At 59.7% G+C, this 9,591-nt stretch overlaps 1 non-coding gene and 1 pseudogene across 1 annotated transcript; both read left to right on the forward strand.

Annotated features, from left to right (window-relative positions):
* The first annotated feature begins 6,290 nt into the window (after window positions 1–6,290).
* LOC144825424 (18S ribosomal RNA) lies at window positions 6,291–8,110 on the forward strand (annotated as a pseudogene).
* Window positions 8,111–9,051: 941 nt separating this feature from the next.
* Window positions 9,052–9,205, forward strand: LOC144825698 (5.8S ribosomal RNA). The gene has a single exon (XR_013609518.1). It is a non-coding gene; the product is annotated as a 5.8S ribosomal RNA (ribosomal RNA).
* Window positions 9,206–9,591: the final 386 nt, after the last annotated feature.

Here is a 9,591-nt window from a genome sequence, read left to right on the forward strand (position 1 = left end):
GCCCTGCCGCCCCAGAGCCCTGCTGGCACGGAGCCCTGCCGCCCCGGAGCCCTGCAGCCCCAGAACCCTGCAGCCTCAAAGCCCTGTTGCCCTGGAGCCCTGCCGCCCCGGAGCCTTGCAGCCCTTGAGCCCTGCAAGGGCAGACGGGAGCCCTCCCGTGAAGGCTCTGGGCAGGCAGATTGGCGTAATTTCGGTCACAGTCATCTGGTCGCACCTTTCCCCTCGGCCATCTGGTCGCACCCAATGCTTCCCAATGGGGCGACCAGATGGCCGAGCTTCCTTGGAAGTCCCGATGAGGGGCCATTTGCCTCCCTGATCTCAGCGAGGGCTCCATGAGGTCTGGCACCCCTGCACCCTGGGTCCCCTCCGCCACTTGGTGCATGCGGTTTCCCAGAAAGAGGGGTAGCCTTCCTCCGGATTACTAGGGGTAGGGTATGCCGGGACACCCCGCCTGGGCTGGCAGTTCTCTGCCGGGGACCAGATGGGCTGTGCCCGGGCAACACCTCCCTAAGCATCCGGGGCTCCCTCCCCCGGCCCGCGGCATGGAAAAGTGCCCGGGAAGGGCTCAATGGGTCCTGGACAGTCCTCCCCTGGGTGTCTGGGCCCGAGAGCTCCGGCAGCCCCACCTGCACCTGAGGCCTAGCAGCCGGGGTCTCTCCGATCCCCCGAGCCCTGCATGGGCAGATGGGAGCCCCACCATGAAGACCTTGGGGCGGGCAGATGGGAGTCCTTTAGGTCCCGGCCATCTGGTCGCACCTCTCCCCTCAGCCATCTGGTCGCACCCGTATGTTTTCCTATGGGGTGACCAGATGGCCGGGCTTCCCTGGAAGTCCCGATGAGGTGCCATTCACCTCCAGGATCCCAGCCAGGGCTCCAGGAAGTCAGGCACGTTCGTGCCTAGGGTCCCCGGAGTCTTGCGGTGCGCACAGGTTCCCAGAAAGAGGGGTAGCATTCCTCCGGATTAATAGGGACAAGGTACTCTGGGACCCCTCTCGGCCTAGCGATCCTCAGCCGGCAGCTGGACGGGCCAGGATGCTACCCCAGCCCTAAGTATGGGCGAAATTTGTGAATTCGCCGTCCGCGAATTCATGCAAAATTGCAAAAAAAAGTCTGCGAGTTCGCAAATTTTCCCGCGAACTCGCAGATTTTTGTGCCATTTGCGCAAATATGTGACCACGTCTGCCTGTAACTGTGCCAGCGCGCGAAAAGGCGCCGAGGTCCTTTGAGTGAGCTGGCCATTATAGTGGGGATGGGCGGGAAGACGTTTCATACCGCTAGTGTGTGCTGGATGGGGCCAAACGGGCGGGGCTTCTATGCGAGTTCACATGCATCTTGTTTATAAAGGGTCAGAGACCAAGCAGAGCAGCAGATGAGGAGAAAGCAGCCTCCTGGTCACAGGAGCTACACGGGGATGGTGTTCGGGAAACTCATGGATGCAAAAATACGTTTGGCACAGGACCCCAGAATCCTTCAGATGTCCAAGATAGCTCTGCTGCGCGTGTTGGTACAAAGCCATTCTGATCCTGCTCAGTGGGTTCAGGCGCATGCAGCTGCTGCTGCTGGACAATGTCCCATCTCATACTAAACTTCCCCGTACAGGCATATGCTGGCGCTGGGCAGTAGGGTGCAGTGGCATGCGGGTGCTCCACGCCTGGTACATGCGCATACAGGTGCCAGGAGGGACACATGTTTATTGGTGCTGTGTAGCAAGTTATGACTTTACATTTTGACTGCACCAGATGGTGGTACCACCTAAACGGATCAGGAGCATCCAGGCACCAGACTTCATGGTGCAAGAGCATAATGGTGCTATGCGGTACGGGTATATGCACAGGGGGCAGGGGGACACTTAGCACAATGTGTGCTCACACCCAGAGGGCTCCCAGGCAATTGAGCACAAGTGATTTTCACACTGAGAGGGCTCTGGGGCAGTTCAGCAGCACGGGGGCTCACACCCACTGGCCCCCTGGGCAGTTCAGTAATGCGTGGGCTCACAACCCCTGGGCAGCTCAGCAGCGCAGGGGCTCACACCCACAGGGCTCCGGAGCAGTTAAGCAGCACCACCCTCTGGTTCATAACTGCCACCCTCTGGTTCATCACTGCCACCCTCTGGTTCATCACTCCCACCCTCTGGTTCACCACTGCCACCCTCTGGTTCACCACTGTCACCCTCTGGTTCATCACTATCACCCTCTGGTTCATAACTGCCACCCTCTGGTTCATGACAGCACCCTCTGGTTCACCACTGCCACCCTCTGGTTCATCACTGTGACCCTCTGGTTCATCACTGCCACCCTCTGGTTCTTCACAGTGCCCTCTGGTTCACTACTGCCACCCTCTGGTTCATCACTGCCACCCTCTGGTTCATCACTGTCACCCTCTGGTTCATCACTGCCACCCTCTGGCTCACCACTGCCACCCTCTGATTCATCACTGCCACCCTCTGGTTCACCACTGCCACCCTCTGGTTCATCACTGTCACCCTCTGGTTCATCACTGCCACCCTCTGGTTCACCACTGCCACCCTCTGGTTCATCACTGTCACCCTCTGGTTCATAACTGCCACCTTCTGGTTCACCACTGCTACCCTCTGGTTCACCACTGCCACCCTCTGGTTCACCCTTGCCACCATCTGGTTCATCACAGCACCCTCTGGATCACCACTGTCACCCTCTGATTCACCACTGTCACCCTCTGGTTCATCACTCCCACCCTCTGGTTCATCACTGCCACCCTCTTGTTCACCCCTGCCACCCTCTGGTTCATCACTGCCACCCTCTGGTTCATCACCGCCACCCTCTGGTTCGTCACTGCAACCCTCTGGTTCACCACTGCCACCCTCTGGTTCACCTCTGCCACCATCTGGTTCATCACTGCCACCCTCTGGTTCATCACTGCCACCCTCTGGTTCACCACTGCCACCCTCTGGTTCACCACTGCCACCCTCTGGTTCATCACTGTCACCCTCTGGTTCACCACTGCCACCCTCTGGTTCATCACTGCCACCCTCTGGTTCATCACTGCCACCCTCTGGTTCACCACTGCCACCCTCTGGTTCATCACTGTCACCCTCCGGTTCATCACTGCCATGCTGTGGTTCATCACAGCACCCTCTGGTTCAATACTGCCACCCTCTGGGTCACCACTGCCACCCTCTGGTTCACCACTGCCACCCTCTGGTTCACCACTGCCACCCTCTGGTTCACCCCTGCCACCATCTGGTTCATCACAGCACCCTCTGGTTCACCACTGTCACCTTCTGGTTCACCACTGTCACCCTCTGGTTCATCACTGCCACCCTCTGGTTCATCACTGCCACCCTCTGGTTCACCCCTGCCACCCTCTGGTTCATCATTGCCACCCTCTGGTTCATCACTGCCACCCTCTGGTTCATCACTGCAACCCTCTGATTCACCACTGCCACCCTCTGGTTCACCTCTGCCACTATCTGGTTCATCACTGCCACCCTCTGGTTCCTCACTGCCACCCTCTGGTTCACCACTTCCACCCTCTGGTTCACCACTGCCACCCTCTGGTTCATCACTGTCACCCTCTGGTTCACCACTGCCACCCTCTGGTTCATCACTGCCACCCTCTGGTTCACCACTGCCACCCTCTGGTTCATCCATGTCACCCTCTGGTTCATCACTGCCACCCTCTGGTTCATCACAGCACCCTCTGGTTCAATACTGCCACCCTCTGGTTCACCACTGCCACCCTCTGGTTCCCACCTGCCACCCTCTGCTTCACCACTGCCACCCTCTGGTTCATCACTGTCACCCTCTGGTTCACCACTGCCACCCTCTGGTTCATCACAGCACCCTCTGGTTCACAACTGCACCTTCTGGTTCATCACAGCACCCTCTGGTTTACCACTGTAGATTATGGGGAGAAAGCACACCTGCCCAGCCTCAACCGGGGGCTGGTTAATGTGTTAGTGAATTTGAGCTTCAAGTCCGGCACCTGCTTCCTTATCTGTAAGTGCTTCCTGTTGTGGTTTAATTTTTGTGACAGCCTGGAGCATTGTGCCATACTTGTAACTATTCTCTGACCCTGCATCGAGGGTCAGAGCAGGGTCAGAGAATAGTTGCAAGTAGGCAACGAGGCGCCTCAGGAAGCACTTACAGGGTTACAGCAGGTGCTTCATGTACTTCAGTTTTTGAAAATCCGTCCCGAACGCGATTTCGCGGATTTTTCTGCAATTTCGTGAGATTCGCGGACCGCGAAATTGCAGAAAATCCACAAATTCCGTGAACAGAAAGGATTTTACGCCCATGCTTACCCAGCCCTGGGTCCGTCCCTGGGCCTGCCACGTGGCAGGATGCCCTGGATGGGGTCCGGCAGGCCCGGGGAGACTCCCCATGATGGGCTGGGTCTAAGGGCCCGGGGAGGGTGGCCTCCCCACCCTGGGCTCCGTCCTGGGTCCTGCTGTGCGGCAGGGTGACCGGGACGATGTCCGGAGGGCCCGGAGAGGCTTCCCCAGTGCCTTTGGGCCTGGAGCCCTGGCTGGGTCCAGGGGCCTGGCCGGGCCCCGGGTAGGGTGCTCCAGCCATGGGCCCAGTCCCCAGGGCTGCTGCTCCACCAAGGGCCCAGGACAGGGGTCCGTCGGTCCCGTGCAGGCATCCCCTGCTTGTCAAGGTGTCCTCAGGCCCCAGGTCGGAGGGCCTGTTGGGTCCCCCTGGCAGCCTTCATGTCTGGGGCCCAGCTGGGGCCCTGGGCCTCTGATCCGCTATGCCCCGGGCGCCCACTCACTCCTTCATTGGGGCACAGGGTGACCAGATGGCTTCCCTTTCGTGCCCGGCCATCTGGTCGCCCAGATCCCCTCGGCCATCTGGTCGCCCGGATCCCTTTGGCCATCTGGTCGCCCGCAATGCTTTCCAATGGAGTCGACCAGATGGCCGAACTTCCCTGGAAGTCCCGATAAGGTGCCATTTGCCTCCTAGATCCAGGAGGTCGGGTACTTTCGCGCCTTGGTTCTCCTCTGTCACCTCGTGTGCACGGATTACAAGAAAGGAGGGTAATTTTCCTCTGGATTACTAGGGAGAGGGTCAGTTAGACCTCTGTGAGGTCTGGCGATTCTGAATCAGGGGAAGGCAGGACCCGGGCCTGCCCGCCGGGGCCCCCTGGGGCCCCCTGGGGCCCGGGTACGCTCCTGCCGCTCAGCCCCTTGCCGATGGTCCTTTTTCTCAGAGTTTGCTCAGGCAGGCCTCCGTGAGGTCCGGCGATGCTGAGACAGGGGCAGGCAGCACCCGGGCCTGCCCGCAGGGGCCCCCAGGGGCCCGGGAATGCACCTGCCTCCCAGCCACTACCCGATGGTCCTTTTTCTCCGAGGTTTTTTCCTCAATCCGACCTCCGATAGGTCTGGCGATTCTGAATCAGGGGAAGGCAGGACCCGGGCCCACCGGCCGGGGTCCCCAGGGGCCCGGGTACGCACCTGCCTCTCAGCCCCTTCCCGATGGTTCTTTTTCCTCCGAGTTTGCTCAGGCAAACCTCCGTGAGGTCCGGCGATGCAGAGACGGGGAAGGCAGCACCCGGGCCCGCCCGCCGGGGTCCCTAGGGGCCTGGGTATTCCTCTGCCTCTTGGGCCCCTACCCGATGGGCCTTTTTCTTCGAGTCTGCTTGCCCCAGGAGCAGGCAGACTGGGGACGCTAAGCCAGCATACCCCCTGTGCAGGAGAGCCTGCCAGGGGATGCCCCGGCTGTACTCTGATTGATTGGGCACTCTCGGTCCGTTTAGGGATGGACTGCTTGGCCAGCCTCGGCTGTTGTTTCAGGAAAAGAGCTTCCACCCCGCATGGACCTTCTGACTCGAGGGCCTGCTGCCTGGCGGGAGGCCCTTTACACCCAGCAGAGCGAAGGCCGAGTGGCCCTGGCAGCTCGTGCCCCCCAGTGGTCTGACCCAAGCAGGAGGGGTCGGGTGGCACCAGGCCCATCTGATGCTGCTGCCCAGCAGGTCCGTAGGCCCCATGCGCCACACCGTGACCCCCCTCTGCCCAGCACATTTCCACAGCAGCTCGGAACGACCGCTCCGAGAGGTGCCGCCGCTGCCAGGCTCCGGCACCCCTGCGTCTTGCTCAGGCTGCGCCTTGGCCCGCCTCTCCCTCCCGGGGGAGACAGCTGGGCCTGCCGGTGCCCATGCAACTGCACTGCTCCACACGCCTCCAGTGAGCCCTCCCGCCCTGGCGGGTGGACACTTTCCCCTGGCAGGCTCCCCAGAGATGGAGGGCGTGTGCGAAGGTTGCCAGTCGGGGAGATGGGCACGCGGCCCCCCACCCCGTCATCAGGTGCGGCTACCTGGTTGACCCTGTCAGTGGCATATGCTTGTCTCAAAGATTAAGCCATGCACGTGTGAGTACACACGGCTGATACAGTGAAACTGCAAACGGCTCATTAAATCAGTTATGGTTCCTTTGATCGCTCCATCTGTTACTTGGATAACTGTGGTAATTCTAGAGCTAATACATGCCGATGAGCGCTGACCTCCCAGGATGCGTTCATCTATGAGACCAAGACCAATCCGGGCTCGCCCGGCCGCTTTGGTGACTCTAGATAACCTCGGGCCGATCGCACGTCCCCGTGATGGCGACGATACATTTGGATGTCTGCCTTATCAACTTTTGATGGTACTTTCTGTGCCTACCATGGTGACCACGTGTAATAGGGAATCAGGGTTCGATGCCGGAGAGGGAGCCTGAGAAACGGCTACCACATCGAAGGAAGGCAGCAGGCACGCAAATTACCCACTCCCGAATTGGGGAGGTAGTGACGAAAAATAACAATACAGAACTCTTTCTAGGCCCTGTAATTGGAATGAGTACACTTTAAATCCTTTAACGAGGATCCATTGGAGGGCAAGTCTGGTGTCAGCAGCCGCGGTAATTGCAGCTTCAATAGCGTATATTAAAGTTGCTGCAGTTAAAAAACTCGTAGTTGGATCTTGGGATCGAGCTGGCGGTCCGCCGCGAGACTAGCTACCGCCTGTCTCAGCCCCTGCCTCTCGGCACCCCCTTGATGCTCTTGACTGAGTGTCCTTGGTGTCCGTAGCATTTACTCTGAAAAAAATAGAGTGTTCAAAGCAGGCCGGTCTCCTGAATACTTCAGCTAGGAATAATGGAATAGGACTCCGGTTCTATTTTGTTGGTTTTCGGAACTGGGTCCATGATTAAGAAGGACGGCCGGGCGCATTCGTATTGTGCCGCTAGAGGTGAAATTCTTGGACCGGCGCAAGACGAACCAAAACAAAAGCATTTGCCAAGAATGTTTTCATTAATCAAGAACGTAAGTCTGCGGTTCAAAGACGATCAGATACCGTCGTAGTTCCGACCATAAATGATGCCGACTAGCGATCCGGCAGTGTTATTCCCATGACCCGCCAAGCAGCTTCTGGGAAACCAAAGTCATTGGGTTCCCGGGGGGAGTATGGTTGCAAAGCTAAAACTTAAAGGAATTGACGGAAGGGGACCACCAGGAGTGGAGCCTGCGGCTTAATTTGACTCAACACAGGAAACTTCACCAGGCGCGGACACGGAAAGGATTGACGGATTGATAGCTCTTTCTCGATTCTGTGGGTGGTGGTGTATGGCCGTTCTTAGTTGGTGGAGCGATTTGTCTGGTTAATTCCGATAACGAACAAGACTCTTCCATGCTAACTAGTAACGCGACCCCCAGCGGTCGGTGTCCAACTTCTTAGAGGGACAAGTGGTGTTCAGCCACACGAGAGCGAGCAATAACAGTTCTGTGATGCCCTTAAATGTCCAGGGCTGCACGTGCGCTACACTGAACGGATCAGCATGTGTCTACCCTTTGCCGACAGCTGCGGGTTACCCGCTGAACCCCGTTTGTGATAGGGATTGGGGATTGCAATTATTTCCCATGAAGGAGGAATTCCCAGTAAGTGCGGGTCATAAGCTCGTGTTAATTACATCCCTGCCCTTTGTACATACGGCCCGTTGCTATTACCGATTGGATGGTTTAGTGAGGTCCTTGGATCGGCCCCGGCGGGGTCGGCATCGGCCCTGGCAGAGCGCGGAGAAGACGATCAAACTTGACTACCTAGAGGAAGTAAAAGTCGTAACAAGGTTTCCGTAGGTGAATCTGCGGAAGGATCATTAACGGCGGAGTGGCCCGAGTGACCGATGGCACTAGCCTGAAGCCCTAAGCCGCCTCCTGCAAGCATGCACCCTAGGCACAGGGCCCGGCCCTGCCCTGGCGCGCCCCGGCCGGTGGAGCGGTCCGCGGCTGCATGGGCCGCTCGGGTTTAGGACCGGGACTTCGGCGGGCCTCTTCCCCCTGGGGAGGGCCCGACGGATGCGTGAGGGACTGGGCATGGGGGGTGTCCCCCAACCCCTGTCCCTCTCCGAGACGGAACCCAAGTTCACCCGGCACAGACCCCCCCCACCGCGGGGTGGAGGGGTTAACTGAATGGCAGTGCCTCCCCGGGCTGGTACCACCCCTCCCTTGAAAGGCCCTGGCGGGGTCCGGGCGACTGAGGAGCGGCCCATCTCGTGCGGCAGGGCGGCCTGGAAGAGAAGGGGCCGAGGGACAGCGAGGGGACCCCGGCTCCTCTCGTGGGTGGAATGCGGGATGGGGAGCCACCTGGCTCCTCCCTTTCGGCGCCTCCGACCTGGGCAAAGGGTGGGGTGGCCCGATTGCTAGCCCGCCGGTTTGGCTCGGGCCGCCTAGTGACGGGCGGCTGACGTGCAGGTGGAGCAACCCTCCCTCGTTGCCAGATACCCGGTTTGGCCTGGTCCCGTGTGGCCGGTCCGAGGGGTTTTAAGACTCACGCGGTCCCTCTCGGTTACCCCGGGAGGGACCGGCGGCTGCGGGGCTGCCTGTTCCCATCGCACCGGAAGTCCCCTTCCTCACCCGTACTCCCAGGCCGAGAGCTTGGCAATGTTTTTTTCTCCCAACGGTGCAGTCTGACTCCCAGAGGGGAAGCCTTGAACGGGGCGCACAGGCCGTCTCGCCGCGTGGGCGGCGGACGGACTGCGTCGCCTTCCTCCCGCCACTCCTACTCCCCCAGGTGGGCGAACGTTTTAGAAAAGTTGCCTGTGACTCTTGGCGGTGGATCACTCGGGTCGTGCGTGGATGAAGAACACAGCTAGCTGCAAGAATTAGAGTGAATTGCAGGACACATTGATCATCGACACTTCGAACGCACCTTGCGGCCCTGGGTTCCTCCTGGGGCTACGTCTGTCTAAGGGTCGCTTGATCGTCAATCGCCCCGGGGCTTCCCCGGGACACAGCTGGGGCCGTCGCAGGGTTAGCTTCACTTCCCCTTCATCCCCCCACAAGGTCATACCCCCCGATCGCCCATGGCAGGGTCCCTCGCCAGGTCCTGCCGTGGAGGGAGTTGGGAAAGGGAAAGTTGAAAAGAACTTTGAAGAGAGAGTTGAAGAGGGCGTGAAACTGTTGAGAGGTAAACGGGTGGGGTCAGTGCAGTCCGCCCAGAGGATTCAGCACGGCGGGAAGGTCGGTGCCCTGGGAGTTCCGGATCCCCTCCACGGGACCGGGGCCCAGGCCCTACCCGCCCCCGCAGGTCCGGGTCAGCTAGGAAGGCTTCAGGGTGGCAGGTGGCCCTCCGCTCCAGCGG

Source organism: Lissotriton helveticus, chromosome 3_1, assembly GCF_964261635.1.
Source record: "Lissotriton helveticus chromosome 3_1, aLisHel1.1, whole genome shotgun sequence".
Classification (NCBI taxonomy): Eukaryota; Metazoa; Chordata; class Amphibia; order Caudata; family Salamandridae; genus Lissotriton; species Lissotriton helveticus.